The following is an 11,271-nucleotide window of genomic DNA, read 5'->3' as shown; positions in this document are numbered from 1 at the left end:
TTACTTGATTGTTGATGGATAATTGGTGTATATCGATTATCCTTGGCAATTGCATGTTTAAATTTCTTCACTAATTTCGTTGGAATGTGGCAAGATATGTGATTTTGGTTCAAACTTTTCTCCAATGTAATGGTTTTATACAAGCATGTTCATGTTGGGGATTTCTTGGTTTGGATCATACTCGTTTTTGATATTTGAACCCGAAAAATTATTTTTTTTTGAAAAAATGGGACTTGACTTTACTTAAAATTTGTGTTTTTAAGTTGGTATTTGGTTTGATTGTGCATTATATTTGTTGGATTTTAATTTTCCTCGACGATAGCATTGAGATTTTTTTGTCAGTTATTCTCGGATTGCGTGCTAAAAATCTAGGTTCCTTCCTATTTTTGTTCAATATAATGGTGATTTAGATGTATGTTCTTATAGGTGATGGAGTTGTTTTGGAAGAAACTTCTTCTGCAAATAGGCATTTTTGGTGCTAAAACTGTTGTCATGTTAATAGACTGCTAGGTCAATTAGGTATTGTATTTGTTGTTATAGCTGAGAAATATTATTTTTTGTCTGTAGATCATAACAAATGGCTAGAGGTAACAAATACAAGGTTGTAGAAGTTGATAGGTCTGAGAAAAGAGAAAAATGAGTAGTCGATGAATCAGAGAATAAAAATTACAGCGAGGAAGTTGTTGAAGCTTCGGTTCGAGATGAGCCAGAGGAAATAGAAATTGAGGCTAGGATAGATGAGGAAGCATTGATCTTTCCCCACTGTGCAAGGTTTATTTCGGCTGAAAGGTACGACCTCGCCACAATCCTGGATGGTGTCGGATTATTTCCGGCTAAGATATTCGTTAGGTCCCATTTGAAAATGTTTAATGAATTCAAACAAGTCGTGGTTGATCAACGTCTGAAGTCTAGGTTTAAGAATTCTTGTTTTGGTGGTTTATGGGACTTGCCAAAACATATGAAGTTCAACGGGCAGCTTGTCCACTATACACTTCTTCGCCGAGTTGAACAGGACAACAAACTGCATAAAATGTGGTTCTGCATCAATGACAGGCTTACATGTTTTGTCCTAAAAGAGTTTGTGCTAGTCACAGGTTTAAACTATGGGCGTTATCCCCGTGATTCAAAATATGTCAAAGAAATGGAGGAGGGTGAAGCTTTTTTAAAAAAGATTGCAAAAAAAAGGAGTGCAAATGCGAAGAGGTTGTTAAAGCTTATTAGAGGTCAGAGGTTGGACAAGAAGGACAAGTTCAAATGCTGTTTGTTCTGGTTTTTGCACTGCATATTGCTTGTATGTGACTTGTCAAAAACCATGGACATAGACACAATCAAGATGGTGGATAACTTGAGCTTCTTTGAGAGATACCTTTGGGGTAAGGAGTCATTTGCCTTGATCTAGTCTATCTATAGAAGCGGATAGACTTCAGCAGGCAAAAGAAGCCATTTGAGACAAAGGGAGTTTCATCGTACGCGCTCTACGAATTTCCCTGGTCATTTATGGTATTTGACTATCAACCATTGAAGTAGTTCATTATATACTGTAATTCATCTATGGTGTCTATAATATATTGACTCTCAGTTATATGTTTTGTTTTTTCTTTTGATCACAAATTTGGATATACGAAGCCTTTTTCGCGCTTGATAGGGTAAATGGTAAATCAACTGAAGACTCACTGTCCATTCCCCAATTTCTCAGATGCACACCTTAAAAGGCGATAAACTAATCGAAGGTGATCTCTATTTGAATGGATGGAGCACAAAGGTATGAAACTATTTTTCCGAATAATACTTTTATCAATATTGTGTTGCTAATCAATCACATTTGCCTATTTATCTGTATAGAGTGCACCCATACCTTATCCCCACAGTACGTGAAATAAAGTAGAACTACATGAAAAAGTTTAAAGCATTCACGGACGAACCGAAGGACACATTCATCGATGGCTTGAATAAGGCCCATCTGGAAGGTATGACTGTCATTACCTCATCGAAGGATGGTGAGGATGGGAATGATGACTGGGATTTAGGTGGAAATGTTGTTTCAAGGCATGTCACTCGGGGTGCGGGGACGAGTAAGCTGAAAGCATTGGGAAAGACACCGATAATTGAAAATCTAGAAAAGCATATGTTTAGGCTGAAGGAGTCGATCAAGGACATCATTAATTTTGTGAAAGAGGAGAGTCTGAGGAGAGCATAAAAGGAGAAGCAAAAGAAAAGAGATGAAGATGAAGGTAATATCTGCTCTATATATTACAAAAGTTGCATATTTTATATAATCCCTTTTACTTATAATAAAATCTATACCATTCTTCATCAACCGATATCTTAGTTTATTATAAACGTTAAATACTTGAAAATACAGGTGTACAGGTGCAAAGTAGGCATTCAGTGGTGAGGGCTGTCCGCGATGACAATGTCATTAAAGAAACACTCCTTGAGGTAGCAACTTTGGAACATGCCTCGATCAATGCTAATGAGGTGATGATCCCTAAGGTTGCAGCTATTGTAGAGAAGGAAAATCTTGATGAAGGCGATGAAGAGAAAGAAGAATAAAAAAATGAAGAAGTTGTCTATGAAGAAGAAAACAAAGCTGATGGATCAGCTGGTGTGGAGAAGGAGGATCACGATGAGGGCAATCAGGATGAAGATGATAAAAATGAGAAAAGTGATTGTGAAGAAGAAAACAATGAAGGAGATGGAGAGAAAATAGAAGAGAAGAATGTAGAAGAAGCAGAGAAAGAAGAGGGACAAGAACATAAAGAAGAAAGAAAAAATGATGCACTAGAAAAAGAAGGCATCGTGGAGAAACAAAATGAAAATGAAAACGAATTTTCGAACTTAGATGAATTTCTTAATGAAGTTACTTAGGATATCGACAAGATGCAAGTGGAAGACAAAAATGTTGAATGTTTAGACAATGTTTAATTTTTATTTATGGCTGATGCTTATTTTTATTAGACTAGATAATTTTAACTTTTTTAATTTTTAGCTCGGGATGTGTAGAGCTGAACAATTTTGTTTTCTAAAACGCCTTTATAGTTTATGATAAACATTTTTCATTTTATATAATCAACTTATCATTTCTTTTACATGAATGTCATCATTGATTATAGACTTTGACTAAAAGGTAAAGCATATACAGTAGACTGTTGTGTAGTCGATGAATGAAAAAGGTAAACCATATATAAGTAAAAAGTAGTCGATTAATAAAAGAGTCAGAATACATTCAATCCCACTACACCCCCATTACACCTTTCCAAAAAGCTAAAACTAATAGTAAACCATACACCATAATTTTCATACCCTTTTCTTTTTCATCAGCCATAGCCAACCTATGCTTAAGTTGATCCCACTCAAATTCGACGCCTTTCAACAATACCTTTAAGTGATCAATCTTGTGTTCCGATTCTTTATATATTGTCAGAAAAAGATCTCTATTTTCTTCGAAATCTCTAAGCCTTTCCAATATTTCAAACTTTGCAACGCCTCGAAATTTTGACACCCCAAAATCGGAGGGAAGCCACTTGAAATAAGAGCATCCACCATTATCCTAAAAAAAGAAGATAAATTAGTAAATTGAATTATGTGATGAACAAAAATAAATTTTTATTTAAACAAAAAAAATCTCTCCAACCGCACAATTGTAGAATTTTCGACCCGAATTTCTATCGGTTCGTGATGTTTTCAACACCGCAGGATTACCACAATTACAAATATAACAATATTTGGACGTTTGATAGAACTGTGACATTGTTATTGTTGAAGCAAAACTAGAAAGTGATGAATAAATGAGCATGGAGGAATTCAAAAGGGTCCCTTTAATTAATATAGTAAGTCTACCTAAATCTGGCCATTGAAAAATTTTGCCCATTTGAAATTGTACCGTTGGAGAAAATTTAAATGAATTATCATTTACTTCAAAGGGTCTCTAAAGAATGATTATGTCTTCTATAATCGACTGTGTCACATATGAATTATATATTGGTATCAGTGTTGATGATCCCATATATTGACATATTATTGATTTATACAGAGGTCGATTATAGACCTTTCATATAGTCGATGATCAACTTACTGAATATACTGAAAATTTAAAATAATGACAAAAAAAGGAGAAATTAAATAAAATAAAGTTAGAGTATGTCAATTAACACCATTAAAACATTGTAAAATAATTTTGATACATCACATACCTAGTTGCCACTTACGCAATAAGGAAAATTAAGTGCAATCACTCGCTCTCTCAAGGAATTCTCCATGATACAAGTACCATGCCATAGGCTTTCCCCTATTTTCAATCGCCACTACAATGACCACACTTGGTTGAAAATCACAAAGGGCTTTTTGAGCTTGTAATGTAGGTTTAGGGTAGGGTAGGATAAAATTTTTTGACAATAAGGCTATACCCTCCTTGAACTTTTACATCAAATTCTCATCACTTTTTGCTTATTGAGTCACTTCTTTTTCTTTTGTTGCTTTACCTACTTTGTCCCTTTTGCTTTACTCAAAATCTTTTCACCTTTTTTCTTAAATTCTTATGCTTGGATCAAGCTTCATGCACTCATTCTTTTGACGGACTATCTTTTCCTTCGAAGAAAAATGCTTACTTGCTAGGCTCGTAGGTTCTTTTCATTTTTATGGCTCCGTGGCTTAATCTACACATTCTTTCTCTTTCCATCACCCCCAACTTAGACTTTTGGCCTTAATTTCTATTGTTAAGTTCAAGGAGGATAGGGTTCAAGAGAGGATAAATAGAAGGGTCACGAGGGTGACTAGAGGCAACTCATATGTATTGGTAGACATTTTAGGTTAAAGTAGGTTTCCAAAATCACAAGATGGCCTATGATCATTTTACCTACCAAAAAAAACCAAAATTTAGTTTTGAAAGACCAATAGGAAAGTTCTAGATGGTATAAGTACACATGAGATATAGTTATTTAAGCTCAAACACACGACATGTGAATGTTGTAAAGGAGGGTCAATTATTCTCTTCGCTCGAGACAAGGGTGGAGTATCCCCTATTTTTTCGCAATCAACTTTTGGAGTCAAAGAAAGAGAGAGAATTTTGTCACAATGTTTCTCACGTCCATGTCTTCAACTTTTCGTAAAATTTTTTGGATGGAGGGGGGATGCTTGCTTTTGTACCCAAACTATGCATAATTTACTACACATGGCAACAACCCAAGCTATCGTCTTACATTGCAAACTATAGTATGGGTGAACTTCCATATGGTTACTAAGACTTCACCAATGGGTGTGAATGTGAACCCCAATCATCGATGCCACGGTTACTCAGACTTCCCTTGCATCTATGGTTAGAAAATAAAATCACTAATTAACAAAACAAGAATAAAATAACTACTCCATACAGGTGTGAGCACCGTCAGAGTGCCCGAATATTACAACCCAAATAAAAAGTAAGAATTATCCAAAAGAGCAGAAAAGTATGCAGAATATCAATAATACATGCCCAAATCAAATAAATACGGAGACATCCGTAACTAAAAAGGTAGCAGTGTCCCCATTGAATAAATAATTAGGGATCAAAGAGATAAGGGTGCTCCCTGAATCTGTATCAAGGGCTACTATCACTCTCGGATCCTACATTATTACCACACTCCTCAATATTTGACCACTCAGTCGGGGCCTCATCATTAATGTCTACCTAAGAAGTAGGAAGCCAGTTGTGGGGTTTCAGAACCTTCCATAGACCCTTCACCTATTTCCATATCTTGATAATTTACACACTATTGTGTACTCAAGGTTTCCCCACTTATGTGCACACCTTAATCAAGCAACCAACACCACAACAATAATAAGTATGTCAATATATAAATCATAACTATTAAAACTCTAGGACCTTTCTTAGTCATGCACTCAATGGCCTATTTTTAAAAATAAAAGCAAGAATTCATGTCACCTACCGAAGTTGTGATGCAAGAGGGATGTGCACAGAGGCTATTTGCGAGATTACAACTTGGACAATAATGTAGCTTAGGTTTGAGAGGATAATCTTGAAAAGGGAGTGTGAGGGAAATAAAGAATACTAGGGGTTAAATGACTTAAATGACCGCGACCACGATCAAGGGCTGCGACCGTTAACACCTGCGTAACCGCGATCGCACATGGGGGCCGCGATTATGGTAAGTGAGAGCAGTTCTACTCCCCTATTTTCCCCTGTTTAGCATTTTACTGAATTTCATAGATTTTTCCCGGTTCAAATTTTCCAAGTAGACCCATACACTTTCCTTTTTTAAAACTCATTCAATGCAATCTAAAGTTCCACAAATGCATAGTTTATTCAAATTCAAAAGATAACATCTATACTATAAGAACGGAACAAAAATGATACGAGAAACTCTCATGAAATTTATGGGTTGCCTCCTACCTAGAGCTTTAGTTATCATCGTGGCATGACGTCTTTTTTTTTTCTCACGGTGGGTCCTCAAACCCCTCATGTTTGATTGCCTTATTTTTAACATCCACCATGAATACTATTTGGAGCTCTGCGGTTTACTACTTTAACTTGCAAATTTTGAATGAGACCTCATCTTCTTGCACTCAAAATTTCATCTCCCCCAACTCTAGATTGATAATGGCTCTCTCGGTGGCCAAGAAAGGTCGACCAAGAATGATAGGCACCTCTTGGTCCATCTCACAATCCAATACAATGAAATCTACCGTGAGAATGAACGTTTCTACTTTTATGAGGACATCAAACAATATACCCACTGACCTTTTTATGGCGATCCACCATCAAAAGTCGCATCGAGGTTGTTGTAGGAGTGTCAAAGCCAAGTTTTATATAGATAACATACGACATTAGGTTGATTCTTGCACCAAGGTCACAAAGAACTTTTGCCAACTCATGAGTCCCAATGGTGCAAGGGATAGTGAATGCTCTAGGGTCATTTTCTTTTCCGCAACTTTGCTATCCATGATAGCACTACACCCATGAGTAACTTCAATGGTATCACCCTCAAAGAGTTTTTTCTTGTACATTAACTTCTTCATTAACTTAGCATATCCCAGAATCTCTTGTATCACCTCAAGTAGTAGGATATTTATTGAGAGGTTGCTAAGTTTTATCATCATTTTTCTCAATTTGTCACCTTCTTCCTTTTTATACAATCCTTGAGGGAACGGAGGAGGAACATAGATGTTTGGCTTTGCTTCTCCTTGCAGCTTATTAACTTCGACCACTTCCTCATCGCTTTGATCTATCTCTTTCTTATCATTTTCTTTTCTTCTTTGAGGTGTCGCCTTATTTGCCTTGGCCTTGGGAATATTTTTACTTATATCTTCTCTAAGGGGATCTTCAAGTGCTTTCCCACTTCTAGCGATAATATTTAGGACTTGCTCTTCATTCTTTAGGTTAACAATTGTGTCACTAGGAAGTTCAACTCTAAGCCTTGCATTTAGTTGTATGGAGATTTTCCCGGCTTGGGTCTCTAATTATTTGATGGAGGCAGAGTGAGACACCACCATTTGGGAGAGTATGGAGAAGTCACCCTTTAACTCACGGACCATTTTGTCTGTACCTTCAACTCTACTCAAGATTCATACCAAAATATCTTTGTTCTTGAACTTTTCTAGGTCAATGATATTTGAATCTTTCGCCTTAGACCTATCATGAGAAGGAACATAGTGGTCAGAGTCACGTTCCCTATCTTTCTAATCTCTATCTTGATCACGATCCATCCAACCTTGGTTCCCACCTTGCCTTTGATAGGTGAGGCAGGACCCCCTGAGTAATTTGACAATTATCGAATGTCTTCATCCAACTTCTTTGAATCATCATCATAAGTTTTTGATGTTACAACATTTATCACTTTCATGGGTACACCATAACATGTTTTGTTAGAAACTCAAGTTGGGTCATCATCTTGGCAATGTTCTCCTCTTTCTCTTCTTTTCATTTTCTTTGCTCGCTCATTAGTCACCACAGAGATAGTAGAAGGGGTCTTAGAAGCATCGACATCATGGGTGTGCCACTCTCGATTTTGTTTGGATACTGCACCTATCAAACGGAAAGGAGTAAGATGATGCAATTTCACAATAGAGCCACCCACTGCATTATCCACAACCATTTTATTAAATGGGTCAATGTAATGCCATGAGTCTGCACCCTAGATGCCACATAGTGCTTACGACCTTAAAGGACCATAAGCTAATCCATGACTGGTACTTGCTACGATCACTGAATATTAATAATGAAATAATGCGGAAGTTAGGCTGAGGTGACATAAGGTTTATAATCTAAATACTAATAAATATATCAACTAATAATAATATCTAAAAATTGAATGCTGTCTAAACTAGTCTAGTTTGAAAAACCTCTAACTGAACTGTCTGACTATGGAGTTGATGGGACAAGCCCCCAACTAACTCTGACTAATAAAATACTAAATCTACTGTATACTAAAATAAAAGAATATCCTCAATAGATGAGGACTCACTACTAAATATGCTACTGCTAACTGAATCTGACTAAGCATGGTCAGGAACCTAAATGCCTGAACCTATTATATGAGACATCATAGCACAAAAAAAGAGTATGCGATCAGTACGTGGAATGTACTGGTACTCTAAATGAGGTAAGGCTGAAATACATAGGTTTATATGCATGAACAATAATTGAATAAGTGATATGAATATAACTGAATGGGAGTACATGGATAACTGAAGCTACTGTGAACACTGATTATGCAATACCGTGCATATATATATATACCGTGTCTGAGATTTATACTGAAACTGAGTACTGAGTTTTTATAACTGAGTAACTGATAACTAAGATTACTAATAACTGAATTACTGATAACTAGGTGACTATATCTAACAGTCCTGCTTTTGTAGAGCTGAACTGAGTTCTATGCTGACACTGAAATTGAAACTGTGGGAGGTAATCATCTAACTGACATACCCTTTTCTGAATTGATTGGGGTCCAACCTGTAACTCAAATTAGAAGGGTGTCATTACATGCCACGGGTACAGACATTGGCTGTGTGGATCCACTGAAATGTCGTCCTAAAGGACTAAGGGTCACCCTCTATGGTAGGCTCCCTGATAAGAGTGGTATTACTCTCAACTGGAAGGTAAACACCTTATCAACCCTCAACTGGAAGGTTGATATCTCAATCTACACTAACTACGTATTTCTAAAATGCAAGGACTGCTACAAGGATCACATCCTCTACTAACAGGTGAAACCCCATCCTTGGGTTCGCTTGGTGCTGAATCTTACTCCCAACTGAATGACACTGATTATTAGACTGAACTAAACTGGACTGAGTTTTACTAAATTCTATAACTGACTGAGTACTACTGTTTATGATATTACTGAGACTATTCTATAGCTAATTTGATCTAGGTAAACAACTAGATTTTCTGAGTATTGAATACCCCAGGACTCGATAACATCAATAGTAAACATGGAATAATCTTTAAAGCATACTAGCTAGTCACTTATTCATGAGTCACTTTTTGAAACATTTTGTCAAACAATTGCAAGGCATGAACTTATACATGAATGGGAACACATGCTAACATGTTATGATTACACTACTCAATTCACACAGGAATTCTAAAAAACACTTGGGGAGCATAATTTATTGACACAATAATAAACATATATAAATATCATGTCTACAACATTCAACTAGTAAATTTAAGGATTTAACATGAGAATCACATAATTCATCACACATGCTATCTTAATTTTATGAAACTTATTATTAATCATGGATTGAAGACCATATAACATTACATATATGAACACAATCTAATTCAAACATATAATTCATGGAATCTTAATCTTGTATTTTGTAAAAAGATTCTTGGGCTCCATTGGTGGTTAGGACCCATGGATGAACATCTAACATACCTGGGAGGTTTAATTCTTGAAGATTCTTGAGACTGTTCTTGATTTTTGAAGGCTAGCGTTTTGTAAATTAGAAGAGAGATTGATCTTGATTTAAGGGAAATTGAGTAAATGGTGATCTAATTAGGTTATAAGGAGTTAATTAACATGTTTTGAACTGATTTGGGTTATGGAAAAAGACTCAATTGCCCCTGGAAATAATTAAATTTTCGTCACTGAAAATCCTAATTTGGGCTTTTATCGCAACACAATGGCATCGCAATGAGCCATTAGATTTTGTTGGCTAGTTTAGTCCAAGGACAAGTGCGAAAATGACACTCTGGTGCGATGCATTGTTATCGCGTTGACACACTGGAAAAAGCTAATTGGGAATTGGGACTTCACTGTGATGCACTGGAATCGTGGTGCCTCATTGGAAATTGACGAATGCCATTTTGACCCTCACTGCGATGTGGTGCTTCTCAATTTGACATACTGTTTCACTAAAAGTGCCATAAATTCTCACCCGAATATCGGATTTGGGAAAAATTTATATCATTGGAAAGCTGATTGAATTTTCTTGTAATACCTCGAGTCTGTACGCCAGACACTACACAGTGCTCATAATCATGAAAGACCATAATCTAACCCATGACTGGTACCTGCTGCAATAACTGAATAATAATACTATAAATATGCATAAATTTGGCAGAAACTTGCCATAAGGTTCAATTTCGATTTAAAACTAAATACGGTATAACAATACGAAAGCTAAAATATCTGTCTAAAAATACTTTATCCTGAAAAAGCCTTTAAACTATCTGAAGTATGGAGTTGATGGGACAAGTACCTAACTAACTCTGACTACTAAAATAAACCGAGTACTATACTAAAATAATAAGTCTATCCACGAACTATGAGGAATCACCACTAAGTCTGCTGCTGATAGATCGGGCTGATAAGTATGATCAGAGCCCATGCGTCTGAACCTATGATATAAGACATCATAGTACAAAAGAAAGGTATGCGTCAGTACTTTGAATGTACTGGTATGCTAAGTGAGGTAGGCTGAGATGCATAGGTTCATATGTATGAACAATACTGACTGAATGACATGAGTATAACTAAATAAGAGTACATATATGAATACGTAAACTATAACTGAGATCATGGTAACACTGGATACTGAGTTCTGAATTACTGATTTTCTGATATCTGAGTTTACTAATACTGTGTATCTGATAACTGAGTGACTATATCTGATAGTCCTGATTTTGAAAATTAGTTCGGTTTCCATACTGAGTTGAGTGGCTGTATCTGACAGTCTTGAATCTATAGAGCTGAACTGAGTTTTATACTGAGACTAAATCTGAAATTGAGACTGTGGGAGGTAATTATCCAATTAACA

Source organism: Capsicum annuum, chromosome 3 (genome assembly GCF_002878395.1).
Source record: "Capsicum annuum cultivar UCD-10X-F1 chromosome 3, UCD10Xv1.1, whole genome shotgun sequence".
Taxonomy (NCBI): Eukaryota; Viridiplantae; Streptophyta; class Magnoliopsida; order Solanales; family Solanaceae; genus Capsicum; species Capsicum annuum.
This window is presented reverse-complemented; position numbering follows the sequence as displayed.